Genomic DNA, 14,443 nt, shown 5'->3' on the forward strand with positions numbered 1-14,443 from the left:
ATTCAGTGGAAAGCGTGTTTCTGTGAGCCTCCCCTCCCTCCATGCCGTGCCGTCCCCCTCATGGCTCCCCCATACTTGCTGTTCGTAGGGACGCTATTAATGGTGAATCCGCTGGCTTTTCTGTGTATCCCACATGACTCGGTGGGTTTCCCCAGGTCTCAATCCTCGGGATCATTCCGCTCCCCCTCCTTGACTGGCGATGGGGTATTCATTTTCCTATATTTCCTTGCGCCAGTTTTTCATCTCCTGTCTTTCGACGGGCCCGGGCTCCCCAGGGTATCCCTCCCCGGCCCCGACGGGGCCCTCCTGGGATTCGAGTCCACAACGTAGTCCTGGATGGCTCCTCGTATGTCGTCTTCCGTGGTCAGAGTTGACCGCTGGCCCATGTACTCAAAGGTCAACGAGAAGGGATAGCCCCAACGGTAGCGGACACCCCTTTCTTTCAGCAGGAGTGTTAGTGGGCGACACATCCTGCATTTGGCCAGGGTGTAGGTGGAGAGATCTTGGTAGATTGAAATCTGGGCGTTGCTGTAGGTGATCTCCCGAGCCTTCCTGGCTTCCTCCAAAACCTTTGTTTTTTTCGGAGTAATAGTGGAACCGGACCAAGATAGGCCAGGGGCCCCCCGCTCTTCCCCCAGCCCTGTGCACTCTATCGAACGTGGATTCCGTAGTCATTTCTTCAGCAAAGAGGAGGGTGATGATGTCTCTCACCGTGCGGGTAATGTCTCTCTCCGTTTCCCCTTCCTGTTCCGGTACCCCAAAAATTCTGAGATTGTTCCTCCTTTCCCTATTTTCAAAGTCCTCCATCTGCCTGGACCTTTCCTCCTCCCTTTTCTCCAGGGCCGCTATCCTCAGTCCTAGATCCATCTCTAGGGACGTCGATGATGTCTGGTTGGTCTCAACCTGCAACAGTCTGTATTCGACCTTGTCCACTCTTTCATCTATTTTTTCAAATTTCTGGGCAATGTCAGATCGCATGTCCCTGATCTCCTGTAATATGGAGGCGAAGCCTCTTTCCATGGCAGACGTGGGGGGTCCTGGGGTCTCCGACTGTGCAAGTCCCTTGGGGGGGCTTGGGCTTCTCTTGCTGGACGCCATCTCCTGAAAGCGGAATTCCTGTAGGGTTTGCCGCCAGTCCATCGGGCTCCCCCCCCCCGGGTTAGCCAGCGGTTTCCCTCCTGGGGCCCTCAGATCGGGGACGCGATGACGGGAGAGGAGGGGGCCCCCAGGCGAGGCGCGCCCCTCCTTTACCACCGTGTACTGCTGCAGGGGGATTTCACCGGGCGGGCACACGCCCCACCGTCTCCAGGCGGGGGCCACACACCCGGCCCGAAGGGGCCGCAGTCTGCTTAGGCTGCCGCTGGTCTTTATGGGCCACAGGATATGTGCCCCCCCCCTCAATTCACCTCACCTTCGTCCCCAAGGGTGGAGGGGGAAACGATGTCGTCCCCGGGTGGGCACACGCCCCGCCAAGGTCTGGCGGGGGCCTCGCTCCCGGGGTCCGTGTGTAGCTGCTGGGACTCTCCTCGTGGGGGCGGCGGGGCCCCGGCCTCAATCCGGGGGGGCACCACACTTGCCTGTCCCAGATGGATCTTCCCACCCCGGGCCTTCCTTCTTCACGGCGTGCGGGCGAGGGCCATCTCGCCCGCCCAGTAGAACTTCGCCTGGCCCGGGCACTTTCCGTTGTGGCGTGGGGCCAGCTGTCCTGCTGGGGGCGTCCCCCCCGGTGCTCTGAGGTTCCCGCACCTCTCCAGAGAGTTCACCAGCGCGGGTCCTCCCAGCGCTGGTTTCTTCCCGTCAACGGGGGTGGGGGGGAGGGGCGCAGGTCTGTGGCACGGATCGGGCCATCCCCCGCGATCCGCCCTGACCCCCGATCGCGGGACCAAGTGCTTGATCGGGTCGAGGGATCGGTCGAGGAAGGCGGGAGAGGAGGGAGCCCTCTCTGTGTGCGCGCGGCTTCCCTGGGGCTCTTCTTTGCTTCTTCGGCGCCACGGCCGCCGAGGCTTGGAACGGCCTCATCCCAGCCTGGCACTGCGGGTCTCGTTCTCGCGTTTCCGGGGGCCACGAGCGTCGCTCCTTCGCTCGTTGGGTGCCCGGAAAGCTCCTCGCGCCCCTCCGTCTTGGGGGGTTTCGGGGGGGCTCAATCCCCTAATACAGCCCTGCTACAGCGGGAGCAGCACGATCAGGCAGCCATTGCCTGCGCGCCCCCTGGTGGCCTGCTATATGTCTCTTTAGCCCTCTTCTTCTTCACAGTACCGCAGAGATTCTGCGACATGCATTGCATTAGAGAAAGTTTACATTTCTCTACATCTTTAAAAGGGTTACGTAGAGATTTTCCTCCCTTGATATTATTATAAGAGTTAAAATGTTCAACATTTTTAGAGACAGATGGGGCAGAAAAAGTCACAGATTTGCTGCTCCTGTTGGCATACCTTTGGCATTGTGGAGGATATGGATTTTTAGAGGTATAAAAGATTGTTTTTTAGGCTCAACACTAGATTGGAGTACTTCTCTAGATTTTACCTTTTTACCCTTAGTAGGAGGTGGTGATGTTTCAAAATGGCAATATGCCAATTCCTCTAATTTTGGGTTACAAGTATTCTTCTCCCAGAGAAAGTACTGTGTCTCACCCTGCAATGTCCTCCCACAGTATACCCAGGATTGGGGATGGGAAGCATCTGCCCTCTCCTGGCCACTTCGGAGGAGACTTCAGAGATAATTTAGTGGGGGATCTGCAGGTTTCTCCACATGTCCTTGTCATCTGCAAAACTAAGGATCGATGGATGAAATATTTTGAATACATCGCAACAATTAGCATTGCTTTTTTAGAATCTCCAAGCCATTGTTTTTCAGCCTGCAATGCCCTTACCGAAGGGGAAAGGACAATATGCTAACAAGACTTGATCTCTTACCGAAGGGGAAGGACAATAGGCTAATAAGACTTGATATCACCACAATAAGAAGCCAGCCTAGACTGATGGGTCATATCTTTTCTGATTGAGACTACATGTGACCACAGATGTGTTTTAGCCTGTTTGTGCATCATCATTGCTCCCATTGGTAAGAGAAGCAAGACTGATTGGCATTTTGTTGATAACTTCCTGTAAGGGTGCAGAAGGGCTAACAATGATGAACTAGAAGCGGCCCACAACAACATTCCGAGGTCCCTTAGCGACATGGTGAGTTTAACGCCTGCTTTTTGCAGGCGTTAAAATCCATGGCGCTAAGGGACCTTGGTGCTAATTACGCCACCGTAATTTACGGTGGCGTAATTAGCGCCTTCCCCACTCCCATTATGCCCTATGGGGCAAAAATGGGAATGGGGAAGGGTAAAATGGGAAATGGGGATTTACCGCCCCACTCACCTTGGAATGGGGCGGTAAATCCGCCATCCACCATGGTGTAAACATAGTTTACACCATGGTGGTAAGGGTACGACCCAGGCGGTAACTTACCGCCTGGGTCGTAATGAGGCCCTATGTCTACAATTAAAGACATTGGATCTTAATGCTCAGAGTTTGCCTTATGTGGTCTGCTACCTATTAACACACTATGGAAACGTGTTCAAAAACAAGAGAATAATTATTTATCAAGACACAAAAAGTCTGTAAGGTGTTTAAGGGAGCCAAGGTGAAGTGGGGAGCTATACTATGGGCCTCATTCCGAGTACGGCGCTAACCAATGGCGCTATTAACGCCTTGGTTGACGCCGTACCCGGACCGGCAGCGCCTTGGTGGATGGCGGAATTACCGCCCCATTCCAAGGTTGGCGGGGCGGTAATTCCCCATTCACCAAGGCTCTTCCCCATTCCCAAATGAGCCCCCATAGGGCTCAATGGGAATGGGGAAGATGCAAATAACGGTGACCGTTCATTACGGTCACCGTTATTGGCTTGGAGGCCCCTTTGCGCCCTCGACTTTAACACCTGCTCAAAGCAGGCGTTAAGGGCGAGGGCGCAAAGGGAACTCGGAGTATGGCGGTAAGGGATTACCGCCACCGGTCTCGTTACCGGTGGCCGCTATCCCTTACCGCCATACTCGGAATGAGGCCCTATATATGGGCAATTAAATATCCTGCATAGTTCTGAACACTAACATTCCTCTTTCCCTTTGCTTTGCTGTGCTTTTAAACACATGGATGAGACATTTGATTCCCTTTTCAAGAAGATAAAGAAATAACTTTATTATAGCTTAAGCATTAGCTGCCCATAGGTCACAGGGTTGAAGACTAAAATGGAGTAAAATAATATTATGGCATTTATTTAGCAGAGATCTTGCTTCGAGCATCTCCGGAGCGCTTTACAGAGGTATACAACAATACCGATACAGAACGTTTACAGGTATACAACAGTGCAGATGCATAAGGAGCGCTTTTCAGAGTTAACTACAGAACATATATACTGCAGGGGTAGGACATAGAGGGGCACAGAGGAGGGGTACAGCTGTACAGGGTGGTGGGGAGGAGAGGGGTGGTCAGCGTCTAGCGAGTTAGTTGGTGCGAGGGGCAACGTGATGGCATAGGTGTTGAGGAGAGACTCCTTGAAGAGGTGGGTCTTGAGTTTTTTTCTGAATTGTAGGAGTGTGGCGGCGAGTCTGATGCTGACGGGGAGGAGGTTCCATAGTCTTGGGGCATAGGCAGAGAAGGCTTCTTTTCTTGTCCTTTCCTTTTTGCAGCAGCAGATTTCAAGTCTGCACGTGACTTGGCTTCTGGTGGTGCGCTATGCACCAGAGACACTGAGTTTCTTGGCTGATAGCTGGGTGACTTGAGGCTGACTGCCTTCAAGTCACCCAGCTGCCTCACGGACATGCTTGGCAAACTCTAGGTTGAAAATGGTGTGCTATAACGTAAGTCAGACCTGTCAGTGGTTTGCTGTGTAAATAATATTGAGGTGTAGCACTGTGCAGTAGATGGATTCTTTATTACTCCAGGTCCTATTGTGCACTAGAGAAGCAAACGAAATGTACTGTATGAGAGTTAGCTCAAGGAGAAAGAAGGTAAACCAACATTGGAAATGGCACATTGTGTTCTGCACATGATTACACATGCCCAAGTGGCTGAGGGGTAGTGTCTGTAACATGATGGGGGGAAAGGGAGAATGTGTCTTTTCTGCAGTGTTTCTGTACAGTGTTGTTGAGCTGTACAGCAATGGCATGTTTTGGAATGTCCAGGGCCCTCACTTATGATTTGTGACGTGGCTACAGGGAGGTGGGTAGTTCATGCAAAACACTGCATTGAGATATATGAGATCTTCACAGTAATGATGTTCCTTCATCATACATAAAAAACCCTTTACCAATATGGTGTTTTGAGTGGGAAAGCACCTGCCCACTAAACCTCAGTCAAAGCATCAACATCCGGGGCACTCCTAACATGACCTGCGATCCATAGTCATCTTTTAAGGGATAATATTTCTTTAAATACATGTTGTGGGGCGGTGTTGCCGTATGTACAAACGTTTTTTTTTTGTCTAGGCCGTCTGAACACTACATATACTTATATGGTCTGCAACCCCATATTTCTGCCTCTTTTGGGGTGGGTCCGAGCCTGATTTGCATATGGTCTTTCCCCTTTTGTAATGGCTTGGCAGGCTAAGAACCATGGTCTGGAGGGTTGCCCCAAGCAATGCCAGGGGTTAGTATGAATTCCAAACCTTCCAGCCATCACCTCCTTTGTTTTGCAGATGTCTACCTTATTTGCATACATTGACTTGACATACATGTTCAATAAATAAATCAATACATTACACTGAGATAACAATAGATTAACTCAGTGCTATGTTAGGCAGTGGAATGTTGCTTGTGGGCTAGCAAAAATATTGGTGCAGAAGTGACAGTTGGAAGAATATTTATTGAAAGGATGGGTATGAGCACAGCCTTGATGAACTAAAGTTGGTATGAGTGGTGACATTGAAGATGGTGCAGCTGGGCAAGACATGTGCTTTTCCATCCTCAGGAACTCCTTCTCCTTCTTCTTGCAGTGATGAAACTGGACAATATGAACCTTGAGTAGACAAGTGACCTGTTCCTCAGAATAAGGCACTTTTCTGACCTATCCAAGTAAACTGTTTTTATCCATGGCTGATACTGATCAAGCAACTTTTCAAATGTTTGAACACTACGTATACCATCCCCCAGAGAGTGTTTGCAGATACGCCCAATGACCTGCTTATCCTCTGTACTAATGGCTCTCAATGGTTAATCATTCAATGGCACCCTTGCACTTTTTCCTTCCAACCTAGGCGGGCACATGTGCTTTACTATGGGCAGCAACTGGGACTGGGGGTCAAAGAGGAATCCGATTTACTGACGGGCACAATTCTAGTCCTTGGAGTAGTGGTGGGGCGATTGGACTTGGTAGCTGCACCGCTGCCAATCTAAGAGGAGTCACATGGGTATTGAATTGTAACAGTCGGTTCTAGCGTGTGGGCAGCGTGTTGAAACGAGGAAGAGGTACATGGGGGTCAATCCAGAGATGGCTGCTAATGGGTGCAGTAGAAGACATGAGGAGTGCTGGTCATGATCTTTGAGGGTGCTGTACGCCTGGAATGGTGGGTAAAACGCATGGGATTTCACTCCTCCGATTCTTCCTTAATGACACATTCATGGTGACAGTGCTCTCTTTTTTCACCTTGTTTCTTGATCTGGGTAGCCAGCTCCTCATATCCCTTTTCTACAGAGAGAGATGTCCATCGTTATTTAGAAAATAAAATGCATGCCTTTGGTTGGACAGCTTGTAGTTCCAGGTGCCGGGCTCGTTTGCAGACACTCATAATACCAACTTTGGGACCACGCCTGTGCCATATTTCTTTGGCCTGCTGTTTGTCCTCTTCCCGATCATCTAGTTAACAGGTTGTTCTGCCCTCCACACTTTCCACCACTTATTTGGGTCATTTGGTTTCTAATGTTTCCGGGATGTTAATGTCCTGTACATGGTACTACAGTTTGCACAGTATAAAGTGGGGGTAGAGGGTGAAACAAAATGGTTTTGGAAAGCGATCACATTTTAGTAGTTGGAGATGAACATTTATGTTGAGTTTGTCGGAGGATGGTTCTATTTAAAAGGGATGGGCCTGTTGAAATGAAGGAAATACGACCAAAGCATGTGACAGCCTCGAAAATAAGGTGTTTTCAAAAGATGGCCCTTAACAGGTAAGTAAAGAACAAATAGGATTCTTAAAAATTCAACAGTGCATTTTTCAATGGGTCTCTGTTGTTCGTTTGCTTTTAAATTCCCCAGAGTATAGAACATATATAAATAATGTAATCCCATTTACAACGTCTTCCAGGATCACAAACTATTGTTTGTTTGGTCTGGGAAGAGACAGGGAAAAGACACACTGTAAAGAGCAGTAACTTACCCTTGACAATGAAGAGAACGTTGCTCTTTCTAGGGTCACTGAAACGTTCTTGTCGTCAGGGGAGGTGTTCTCGTTTTCCTTTTCAGCTCTTTTCATTTTGAAGGTAGTCACATTAGGTCCCAGCATTAGCCTTTCAGCGAAGTTCAGCTGTTTGCTTGGCAAGGTCTGCTTGGTGTAGAACTTCTTGGCTTCCACTGACAGTCTGCTTCCAATCCCAAATTGGGTCTTGGAGAATACTGTGTCCAGACTTACTTGAACCTGCCAAGTTGTGCCACTTTAGAATATCTCTCCCATGTCTCTGTACAACTAGGACCAGTGACAAGGCAGACGAGGTTGTATCATGCAAATTATCTTTGTTACACTGCACTAGGGTGTGGGGGGGTTCACCTTGAAGACATGAATTAACACCTTGCAAAGAAGCCATTCTTATATGCTTGGTTAGCAAGACATACACAAAGATGTTTTAAGACCCTACTATTGTAACTGCGTTGTTATTCTTTGAAATGCATTTGATTTGAGGAACTTGCGACTGTGAAGGCGGGAGCCCCTGGTAAGCAAGCACTAAAAATATAGAAAAACAAACAAAAAGCAGCGCCAAGTTGCAGTGGTCTTGCAAGAGGCCTATTACCTTCAATGGTATTATTGGACAACATGTGCCTCTCAGCTGATGAGTGATTACATTGCTTACTGCATCACTATTAACCCATTTTCAATTTTAACCAGACTACTTAATGCCCAGGTGAATATGGTCATCTTCATTTAAGCACGTACTGTACAAGGAACTTTTAAATTAGAGTGATCCATTGTAATGGAGACATTGTTGTTAAAAGGCCGAACCATAAAACAAATCTATCATCCAATGTATTTCTTTTTTATGGTGACAGAGGACTTTGGGTGTTTTCTGATTGAATTGGAGGGTTCGGATTGACACCTGCAGGGATGCTATGCCTGTCTACTTGGGATGCAAATGAAGCATAAAATAGTCTTACTGGCTACTTTGGGGAGTGATGGATGCACAAGAGCAGTATTTGGACATGTTCCTCCCAGTTAACATTAGAGAGCAGGTGGGTGGGTACACGGGAAGCAAATTAAGTGATTGGTGGGACTATTGTACTGGAGCAAATAGAAATGTTCACACACTTCCTTAAAACCTCGACGTTCCAGCACGTATTGTCAACATGTACAATTAAATGCTTGAGATGATTATGCAGTGACAAACAGTACCTGCTTTGCTGATTAGACAGGGTAAGGTAAGCCAATAGCCAGAAAATATTGTAGTTCAACAGAGTCGAGGGTATCCCGGTAAAGGCCCTAATATAGGGGCACAGGCTAAGTGTCCTGGATGGCCTTCAGTAACTACAGAGAAATGAACATGATTCTTAGGTATGATGCAGCAAGCATAGCAGCAAGGATGCTGTCCTAGAGTCAAATATATCATACACATGCTACATATCTTTATAGAGCACATTTTCATCCCAGTAGGTTATATTGGCACTGATAACAGATGTTTATTGTTACCCAACTCAATCGTTTTCATTGTATCAATTGCAAAAGGATAATGGACTGCATGGACCAGCTAGGATTCAAACCATGAAGTCAAACACAGATTCCTGTCATGGATCCAGTAGATCACTCGCTGACCCACTGGCTGGGCAACGTTTGTTTGTTTTGTTTGTTTATTATTTGTAGTGCACACCTAACCCAGGGGTAGCAGGGCGCAGAAGCAACAAGAGGATTGTAAAGCTTAGGTTACAGAGAGCGCACTAGATGGAGTCCAACTGAAGTTACATTGCTGGAAACATCAAAAACATTGAAAACCGATACAGCAAGTTATAATTGCAAGGAAATATACATAGTTTATGGGTTATATAATATGTCTAAGCATAGAGGATCGGTGGATATACACAGTTTATACACCACAATTTACAGTATTTATAGTATAGCGCAGCAAAGAAGTACATTAAGTGTCATGTTCCTTGATCGAGAGGATGGTATTGGATCTGAATTGTAGGTAAGGAAGGTCTTCCCTGAGGGGAGGTGGTAGGGAGTTCCAAAATTGTGCTGCTTTAACAGGAAATAGTATGCTTGAATCTTGGCACTAGAAGGAGGTTAGAGTTGGTCTTTCTGGTGGGGCGGCAGGATACCAGTCTAGTGAATCTCGATATCAGGTATTGGGGGGCAGCTTGGTGGAGGCATTTGTGAGTCAGAGAGACAGATTTATCAACGCTCTGTCTAAGGTGATACAGTTATTGGGTGAAAGGAAAGGTTTGGCTGCTCTAATAAGTTTGCATGTATAAGATGTGGTGGATGCCATAGCAATAACTTGTTTTTTGAAGGTAAGTGTGGAGTCTAAATAGAAGCCGAGGGTTTTAACCTCCTTGACTACGGTGATGTTGTAATTGATGTTGTAATTGTCAATTACAAAAAAGAGTTGTTTTGGCCTAGTTTATTAAGGTTGGGTGTGGTACCTAGGATGGGGAGTTCTATTTTGTCATCATTCAGGCATAGACTGTGTGAGGCCATCCATGCCTGGATGATGAGGTACACTCTATTTACAAAGGCCAAATCCTTGTTATAATCCCACGTCAGCAGGATGAGGATCTGGGTATCATCAGCATATTTTGTGTAGGTGATATCCAGACCATCTAGATCATCGAAAAGGGGCTTTGTGAAAATTTTGTACAGTGTAGGGGAGGCACAAGATCCCTGTGCCACGCCACAGGTAATGGGCATGCGGCAGCAGCTGCTAGTGGCATAGTACGGTTGTTGAGAAAGGATTGAATCCAGTTGGTTGCCTCTTGGGAAAAGTGGGCTGCCGACTGTAAGTGATTGCAGAGGATCTCATGGTCGACCAGATCGAATGCAGCTGAGAGATCAAGAAGCAGCAGTAATGCTGTTTTACCCTCGTCTCTCAGCTCATCTATCTGTGCCTTGAGATCTATGAGCGCAGTCTCAGTTCTGTGCTGGGGTCTGAAGCCTGACTGTCGGAGTTCTAGAAGGTGGTAGTGTTCAAGGTAGTGTTGGATTTGTTGGTACGCTATTATATCAAGGATTTTGAGTAGGAACGGCACTGTGGTGATAGGACGGTAATTGGTGGGAGTGGAGGGATCTAGATTAGCTTTTTTAAGGAGTGGGAGGACCCAAGATTATTTCAAATTATTTGGTATGGTGTCTGACGTAAAGGATGCATTTATTAGTTTGGTAATAAACGGTGCAAGTTCACGAGCTGCATCTTTTATCAATTGTGCAGGGCATAGGTCCCCATGGCAATTCGAGGGTTTGAGAGTAAGAATGACTTTTTCAACCTCTTTGGTGGATAATTTACGGAAGTTAAAGTGGGGAATAGGCACAGGAGGCGGCGTCAGGATGGATTGTGACATTGAGGAGCTAGTGTTGCTGCATTTGGAGTTGGAGAGAAGGGAGTCTTTTTTATTACTAATCTTGGTTTGCAGGGAGGTAATTTTTTTTCCATACATTTTTATTAAGAGTTTCACATGTAACAAACACAGAAAGAAACACAAAGACCCAGTTTCCCCCAACCTTTAACCCCCCCCTCCTCACCCCTCGCCCTCCCCGGATCCAAGAGTACAAGTGGAAACCCTTCTACAACAGTGAACTGAAATGAAAATTAACATTTGTGTGCCTCGGTTAGACTGGCGAGACACAAAAGCTTAATGACATGTGGTTTTCAAAAGAGTTCATGCACTAGCTAGAGCATTTTGTATACCTGTGCACCAATTTCTATCCTTGAGGCATGTGTCAGGCGTCTGGACAGGGGATTCTACCTCTTTCTGAATTACAAAAAGCTCTTTGGTGTTAGATTTGGCTTGAGAAATTCGCAGGTTATAGGAGGTTTGTTTAGCAAGGACGATTTCTTTTTTATACTGGGAAGCTAGTTTGCTCAGGTTTTTCTTATTATTTTCTGAAGGATCTGACCTCCATATTTTTTCATAGCGTCATTTCTCCTGTCTGATAGCCTTAAAATGGGGAGAGAACCAGGTATTCACATGTTTGCGAGGTTTCCAATTTTTCATCTTCAGTGGTGCTGTGTCATCAAGGGATGATAGCATTACTTCATTATACAAGTCTACCATAGTAGAAGGATCTGTGTGGTCCGGAATGGCATTAAGAGTCGGTAGGATCAAAGGGATAAGGTTTTCAGGAGCAATATTTCTTTTGTTTCTGGTCGGGACAGCAGGCATGTAGTGTGCCAGCATGTAGTGAGGCATGTAGTGTGCCAGCAATTTAAGGGGGATGGGGAAAAGTCTGTGGGCCTCATTACACAGTAGGCGGTGGACCAAGGTGCTATTAGCACCTTGGTCCATGCCGGTAAAATACCGGCACCGCCTTGGAGGAAAGGGGAATTACCGCCCTATTCCAAGGTTGGCGGGGCAGTAATTCCCCCTTCCCCCATTGCCCTTCTCCATTCCCATTTTTGCCCCATAGGGCATAATGGGAAAGGGGAAGGTGCTAATTACGGTACCGCAAATTGCAGTACCGTAATTAGCACCCTGGTCCCTTTGCGGGTTGGTTTTTTAACGCCTGCTATAAAGCAGGCGTTAAAGTACCAACCCGAAAAGGGACCTCGTAGTAAGGCAGTAAGGGTTAACGGTCACCGGTACCATTACCGGTGACCGTTAACCCTTACCGCCTTCCGTGTAATGAGGCCGTGTATCTTTAAGCAAACTGTATGTCATGGACTCCACCCTCTGTCAGTCCATTTAGGAGGTTGGTTCATCAGGGAAGGGATAAGCTTTGAAACATCCAGCGAGGGGCAATTCCGATAGCAAGAAGTCCTGGCAGTGTATATCTCAGCTGGTCCCCCTTGGCTTAGGTTTGTTCCATCTAGTTGCAGAAGAAGTCTGGTTTCTGCAGAAACCTGCAACACTTTGCCTTTAGTTGCAGAAAACAAGACATACAGCACAGCTGAGCCTCATTCATGTTCCTCTGGTGATTCTTCTTTCAGGTGCCTGGGGCACATTCCAGTCATATTCTAATCTTTTTGTCATCCTAGTCTATTCTAATCATATTCTAATCAAGGTCCAGTTCCGAAGGCCCTGCCTATGCCCTTCCCCTCCCTCCATTCTTTGTTTGGCAGCAACTATCTCCTACACTGGCTTCAGAGGCCCCCACTGCATATCTTGACTCTGAGGTAAGCCCACAGGGGCTCTGTGGATAATTTTCAACCTGACTGAATTTGTGTATCGAGTGCATTCATTGCATTCACATTGAGGGAAAAAAGAAAATGTATGTTTCCGTTTTTTGCAAAAAAAAGTTAATTTATCTGTTTGGTTGCAGTTTGTTAATACTGCTGAGTGTCCCTGTCCTGCCTGCCACCTCCTGTTCACCAGTTGCCATAAAATTCCAGCATGGCTACCGACGATCTGCAGGCAGAGGAGTGCCTGGCCTGGCTGATGCTGCTGCGCTGTGATTCTGCCTCTTCCCCTCAAAGAACCAATCAGGTGAGCCAGAAGGTAAAGCCAGCGCTCCTCCCAAGGCCCGCTCCGATGGGCCTGTCTGTGCCTGTGCGGGCCTAGCTGGTCAAGTGGGCCCATCTTTTTTACTGCAGACTAAGACATGGGGCCTCATTCTGACTGTGCCAGTCCGGTAACATTGGATCCGGTAAGCCTACCAGCACTGTTGTTACCAGACCGGCACAGTAGGACTCTGCGGGTGATTGCTATCCTACCCACCGGTGTCAGACCTGGCGGGCGGAACAGCAGACACCGTTATTAACAGTGCCGGTGCTTCTGTGGTCCCCATTCCCATTGAGTCATATGGGACTCAAATGGGAATGGGGATTAACAATTTACTGGTGCCTGACTTCCCGGAACGCCAGGCTTATTTTTTTTTTATTTTTTTTTTTTATTTGTATATAATCTTTCTAGATTTTTTAACAAAAGTTTCCAAAAAAGAGGACGGCTTATAATACCCTGGTGTTACCGGAAAGCAAGGCCCGGTAAATATTGTAAGTCTGGCGGCTACCCGCTGGTAGCACCAGCAGGGTTACCGCCGGACTTGTAATGAGGCCCATGGACTTTGCTGGGCACTGCATCCTAGCTGCCTTGAACAGTGGCATCCCTCCAGCCATCACGTGAGTACTGGCTGTTTCACATTGGCCTTCAGCATCTCTCATGGACTCACACCTTCTGCCTTCTTGGCATTTCTCACTGCCTCATCTCCACTGACTTATGTACCCTTACAGAACCCCTACAAGGAAGATGTTCCCCTCTTATTTTGATTCCTCCCTGTACAGTGCTCCCTCGACATTACCACATTTCTGTGCGGCTGCCTGTAAAACTTGTGTCAGCATATTCGTTTTTAGGTGTGCCTTGCCCATGCATTGATTGTGACTGTTTGTTTCAAAATCACTTTTAGGTGTGCCTTCCCCATGCATTGAGTGTGACTATTTGTTTCAAAATTGAACTTAGTTTTGCCTTCCCCAGGCTTTGATTGTGACTGTTTGTTTCAAAATCTAATTTAGGAGTGCCTTCCCATGCATTGACTGTTTAAAAATCAAATGTAGGTGTACTCCCATTATGTCAGTTTGCCCTGCTAGTTAAAATCTTACATACTCCCTTGCTCTCTGTTCTGTCCTTGTCCCTTGCTGCCTGGTACCCCTTTTCACCCCCACTGTTTCTCCCCATTCCTATTGTGATTCCTTGTTGTGTGTGTCCTCCTGTCAAATCACTCCCTCCCATGTGCCCAGCTGATCATCTGAGTTAAGTGTAGCACGTACCGTGCCGCTCTCCGTCTCTCCTATCTTCTCCAACTGCTACTCTATCTCCGACCCTTCACTGCTCACCAAGTCTGGCAGGAAGAAACTTATGCAGGACATGCTTGGCTCCACCAGAGAGACTCTCACCGACATCCTCTTTGTCGTTCCTTCCCCCGACCTATGGACTTTTCATATGTTTGCTCTTCTCCATAATCTTCCTCACACATCAATGCTGGCACCCACTGGGAGGTCGTTCTTGCCCCCTCCTCGATTTACAGGGTCATCATTAATGTCATTAATGTCTATACAAATGGTACCGTCTTGGTACAAGGGCTTCAACCTAACCCTCTTCTTTTTGATTGGATCCC

The sequence above is a fragment of the Ambystoma mexicanum genome, chromosome 12 (genome assembly GCF_040938575.1).
Source record: "Ambystoma mexicanum isolate Mex_15411 chromosome 12, UKY_AmexF1_1, whole genome shotgun sequence".
Classification (NCBI taxonomy): domain Eukaryota; kingdom Metazoa; phylum Chordata; class Amphibia; order Caudata; family Ambystomatidae; genus Ambystoma; species Ambystoma mexicanum.